Source organism: Rhagoletis pomonella, unplaced genomic scaffold (assembly GCF_013731165.1).
Source record: "Rhagoletis pomonella isolate Grant_MI unplaced genomic scaffold, Rhpom_1.0 Rhpom_scaffold_00006, whole genome shotgun sequence".
NCBI lineage: Eukaryota > Metazoa > Arthropoda > Insecta > Diptera > Tephritidae > Rhagoletis > Rhagoletis pomonella.
In genome coordinates, this window is record NW_023458560.1 from 32,283,470 (window position 1) to 32,288,959 (window position 5,490).

The 5,490-nt window shown below is 34.7% G+C and overlaps 1 protein-coding gene and 1 long non-coding RNA gene across 5 annotated transcripts in view; one reads left to right on the forward strand and one right to left on the reverse strand.

Annotated features, from left to right (window-relative positions):
• LOC118740590 (nesprin-1-like) overlaps window positions 1–5,490 on the forward strand; it is a 138,935-nt gene that overhangs the window by 107,755 nt on the left and 25,690 nt on the right. The gene's annotated exons all lie outside the window — the stretch shown is intronic.
• On the reverse strand, window positions 4,160–5,484 carry LOC118740592. The gene is made up of 2 exons (XR_004993162.1): window positions 5,354–5,484; window positions 4,160–5,228 (listed from the first exon to the last, which is right to left on the reverse strand). It is a non-coding gene; the product is annotated as an uncharacterized LOC118740592 (long non-coding RNA).

The following is a 5,490-nucleotide window of genomic DNA, read 5'->3' on the forward strand; positions in this document are numbered from 1 at the left end:
TGTATATACAAAATTTAAGCATATATAACAGATGCAAGGAAAGTGCAGCGGATACAAATGTATGTAAATACCTGTGCATGTATATTTAGCAAATATTTTATCAATTAAATACTTTTAGATAATTTCAGTGGTTTTCAGTTAAGTTCTTTTTAGTCGTAGTGACTTCACGTGACGAAAAATTTTAAGAGCTCATTAAAAAAACAAAAAAGTTTTAAGAAATGTTTTGGAAAATTTTAAGTATATAGTATATTTACATACATGCATAATTGCTTAAATATTTTGATACTTTTCCAGATATGATTTTTCGTGATTTTCAATTTTCAATGTCATCACTAAAATAGTTTGGCTTTTTTTTGGATATTTTATAAACAAACCTCATGAAAAGTTCAAAAAAAAAGTAATCCTTAACTTTACGTATAGACTGAGTGGCAGGCGCACATGCCTAAATACCGGCGTCGGCTGTCGCCGGAGATGACGTGCTGCTACTACACACATACATAAACAAAATCTCACAAAGAGCTCACAAATACTTATACTCCAATGTAGACAAAAGAAATGAAATGTTACGTGTGTACAAATGTATGTATGGATGTGTGTAAGTACAGTCAAAAAACATAGCCAACATGTTGCTTTTGCGGCTTTTCATAGCGCACTGCGTTTTTGGCTGCGAGCCAATGAAAAAATAAAATCAAAAAAGGAACAAAAATAAAAGAAAAAATTAAAACAAAACATAAATTTAAACGAAAACACGCAGTTCCTGATTAAAGTAGATTACATATGTACAAGCTTATTTATGACAAAAAAAATCGCTTATATGCAAAACTCTAAAAAATTAAAAAAAAAATTTAACAAAGTATATCAATGCCAAAACATACTTAAAAATAATGCATAGCTAGAAAATAAATTCGGCGTAATTTTTTCATAGACTTCGAAGCAAAAAGTGTTTGACATGCCAAAATGAATTCATTTGCAACTTTTTGTGTTTAATTTGTTTTCTTCTTCACTGTGCTTTTACTATTTGATTTATTTAATAAATTTATGTGTATACAAACACATATTTATTTAGCTGTGTGCAGTACCGGTTCCTTAACTGCAAAAAATACTACTACTAAAATTCGCTTGATCTCTAATCTAAGGTTTTTATGTGTATTTAATGTTCGAGCATTTCCTATAAAGAGACTAACTAATTTTTCCTCTTTACACCCAAACGGGCATGAAAAGCTACTAGTTACTAACTGAGTTCAAGTTTTCTAGGCCAATACTCTGTCTCCTGTCCCAGGAAATTTTCTTGAGAGTGCATACCTGAGGTCCCCTTACAGGTAAGGTACAGAAGCTCCTGTGGCAACCTGTGGAACGTTCCTGCACAGATAGGCTTTTATTCAACTTAGCGAACGCTGAACGAAAATCACGACACACCAAAATGAAGATTCCTACTGGCCGTTAGCCGCCTGCTGGCAGTCAAAGCAGTTTCTACAGCTGGGCATGCCTCAACTATCCGCTCTGACAGGAGGTATGCCCTAGCACTGTCCATAAGGAGCCCATCCGGTGCAACTTAATGTCGAAAATAGTTAGCTGCCGGCGGAACTTTATTTTTTAGCACCCAGCGCTTTATCTAGCAACTTCATATGTATTACCTGCAGTTACCATTTAAGTGAAAATCGATTTGGTGACAACGCAACTGACCCAACCTAACGTAAAATTTCTTCGCATATAGAGACATAAAAAATTCTTTGTTTTTTATAAATAAGAGAAAATTAGTGAGTTTTTTGTAATGCCGTATTTCCATTAGGCACAAATTATAATGACAAAGTTGGGCATTAGAAATATCTGTGTCATTACGGTAAGAAAAATTGGCATTCAATTCGTTTCCACATGACATTTTTTAAATGGTACAACTTTTTCGTCATTTCAATGCCTAGTGGAAATTCGGCATAATAAAAAAATGAAAACCTTTAATACAAACTGGAGTCAATAATGTATGTTTCAAATTGTAATAAAAAAATGTTATAAAAGTATTTTTTTATCTGCGAAGCCTATTTTTTTACGAAATTTTGAAAGGCACATTAATATTATATGCCTTATTAAAAAAATATATAAAATTTCGATTATTTGTAAAAAAAAGTATGGACAAGAAAAGTTAGAAAATGAGAAACTTACTTACAAAAAAAAACTCATTTTTAAGCAAAAAGCACAACCGACTTCACTGCTCAAATAAAGATTTAATTTCCGTTAATTTCTGCATGATCCAATGATCAGAACTAAGCCAAATTAGTATGGGACCACCCTAGAGGCACCACCTTTCCAATAAAAAATAGGTTAGGTTCGAAATTAAACATTAATTTCATTTCATTTAATTAATTTTGTCTGGACCAGCACACGACTTTTTTATAATCAGTTCGGGCATAGTTCAGGGAAATTTCAGATTAATTTCAAACTACCTCAAAATTATTCCGAACTAAATTGTCCTGAAGTTGTACTGCAGTAGTTCTGAAAAAGTAGTAAACTTGTCCTAAAATTATCTCGAACAAGTTTTAAAACGGCCACGAAATGGTCACTCACTAGTCCTAAAGTGATCACAAAGTAGTCTCGAAATAGGGCTGCACCAGTCTTGTAATGGACCTGAACTAGTCTCGAAATAGTCGTGAAATAGTCGTGACATGAAATTTTTTAAATGGCACTAGATGTTTACTCATTTCAGTGCCTAGTGAAAATCGGCATGTATATATATTAGGGCGGAGTGATTTGTTCGGATCAAAATTTTTCGAAGAAAGTGTATAGCAAATTCAAATTCTCCGATTGGCGAATAAACTATATACCAAAAATGATGTTTGAGCCTTCCATTTTTCAAAAGAAAAAGCAGTCTATTGTAACTTTTTTGGTCGAACTTTATTTTTCATTGTACCAAAAAACTGTATATTTCTCGGTTTTGCGAAGTAGTTTCTTAAATATGAAAAAACCGCAAAATTTTGTAAATGAAAAATTAATTTCGTTCAGAAAAAAATACAATACACTGATTTTTCTTTTAAAAATTGCGAGGGTCAAACGCTATTTTTGGCATATAGTTTGTTCACCATTTTTGCTTAGAATCGAACGTAGAATTCGAAAGTGCCATATTTTTTCGTAATTAATTACTCCACCCTAATGTACATACATATGTAGATAGGTATGTATAAACAAATATTCGACATTAATCAAAATATGCCATTAAATATTTTCAGGTGCGCAAATTTAGATGTTTGTTTATTTGAGTATGCCTATATTATACTTCTTTGTTGAATCAGCTGAAACTTTATTCATACTTTTAGCCATGTTTACGCCGAAGCGTTAAACACGCCATATACTCTGTTTAATGAAAAAAGTAAAAATTCTTTATGATACAATGACATCAAAAAATGCATACAATGCCCAAAGACTCTTCGTTAACGCATGACGTTTTTACAGTACGAAAAATGTAGGCTAGAGCTTCTAAAAAATAAATCTCTGGGTAGCCTCTTTTTAAAGTGGCAAAACCTTTCATGTTTTTTCGCAAGCCGCTCATGGCTCTAAAATATCAAATTTCAACATATAACCTACTCTGCAAATTTCAATGTTCAAAAAACAAAACCTCTGACTAATCGCTTGCATTCCTGCCATTTCCGGCATTCGCAGAAACACCTAACCAAAATTTAAGTTGCGATAAACAAAAATGATATGCAGCAGCGCCGTTCTGGTACAACACGAAAAACTAGAAATTCTAGAAAAATCTACATATGTATGTATTTAGCATTAGTAAGGCTTTTAACAATTTCAGTAGCAACAGCAAAGGCAAAAAAACGAATTTTTTTTTTTTTTAGAAATTTAAATTTGCGATAAACTGGCTTTCGCACAGCTGTCAAAGTGCTCGCGAGTCCATAAAGTCAGCGGCCAACGAACGAGTCCAATGCGCTGACCACCGGCTGACCTCGCGCAGCGTTTTGTTTTTTTTTGTGGGTTTTTAATTTTTCTGCGAGCTGTCTTTAGTTTTAAATCTTTTATAGCTGAACTTTCTAGTAACTTTTTTTTCTTACTAAAAAATTTTGTTGCTAATGTACAGTTCAAGCGCGTGCAAATTATGTTGCTTGCGTTTTTTTATTGTTGCTATTGAGTAGAGCAGCAGGCGGAAGACAGCGGTTTTAGCTTATTTTTTTTTCGCATGCATAAACTACAAAACGATGACTTATCCGCTGTGCTGTCGCAGCCGGCGTTGTCAAGCCAGCATTCACGCGTTGCTTCGAATCCGATGACAAAGTGTACGCGACAAAAACAAGCAAAGAATAAACGAAGAACGGTGACAATAGCAGCGATTTTTAGACTATCGTTTTGTTGTTTGTAAGTATCCCCTCCCCTCCCCTGCCTGCCGCCTCACGCTCTATGTGTAACCACTTGCTTTGCTGATTACTTTTGTTACCCAGGTTGTTGCTTCGCAGCTTGAACTCATATTTGCTTTCCACTGCTAGCTTGCCTGTGCTACTCAAGCAGAGTATATCTTAAACCGTTTTTTTTTTTTTAATTTTTCTGCCAACTTCGAGGCAGCAAAAAAACCGTTCTTGCTTTTCTTTCACTTGGAAACAAACCTCTTGCCTTTTTACGACAAATTCCTGCTAATGCTTGCTCGCAGCGCTTTTCTCTCTGCTAATAGGCAACCGCAATAATTTCGTTAAGGCAAAATTTCTTCGTTGCTTTCTATCTTTCTTTCTGTTGGTTTTCCTTGCTGCTCTGCTGCTTCTGCTGCTGATCGTCCTTTTTTTCGGTGGCCCTTCTTTTCTTCTTTTTAAGATTTTTTCGCTACTAAAAACCAGTAGTAACTCAGTCTTTTGGCTCGTGAAAGTTGGATCTTCCTTGTTTGCGTGTGCAATCGCTTCGCTTTCTCGCTTCTTCTTAGCCTAGTCACGACTGACCCAACCTCCTCTGTAATGCTCCTTCTATGTATGCGTTGCTGTTGAGAGGAGGCAGGCGTGTGCTTGCGTTTTACTTGTTAAACTGCGTAGAAAATGTGCTCTGTTTTTTTGATGATCCAATGCAGATTTCTTTCTTCTTTTTGGGTCTTTGGTTAACAGCTCCTTCGGGCTTACTTTTGTTTTGTAGCGTTTGAAGGTCGCGTTACTCATACGCCACGTGCCACCACGCGCTCCAGCGCGCAGTTATAGTACAAACTGTTGTACAAGCAAATCCTTGAATGTGTGCGTAACCTCGCTGCACGTACGATCAGCCTTGCGAAATAAGCAAGAAAAAAAGATTATTTTTTTTTTATATCTAAATTTATTTCTCTGCTTTGAAGAGCAAAAACAAATAAAAATAAAAAACTGCAATTTCGTTATACTTTCTTCTGGGTTACCTGCAAAAATCTGCTTCTTTCGCTCGTTTGCGCTGCCTTGAATTTCGTTTTACTATTTCGTTTGAAATTCTTTCACTTTATAAGTATATTTTTGGTATAAAATTTTATTTTTTTGTAACTACAGCTTTTTTAGAATG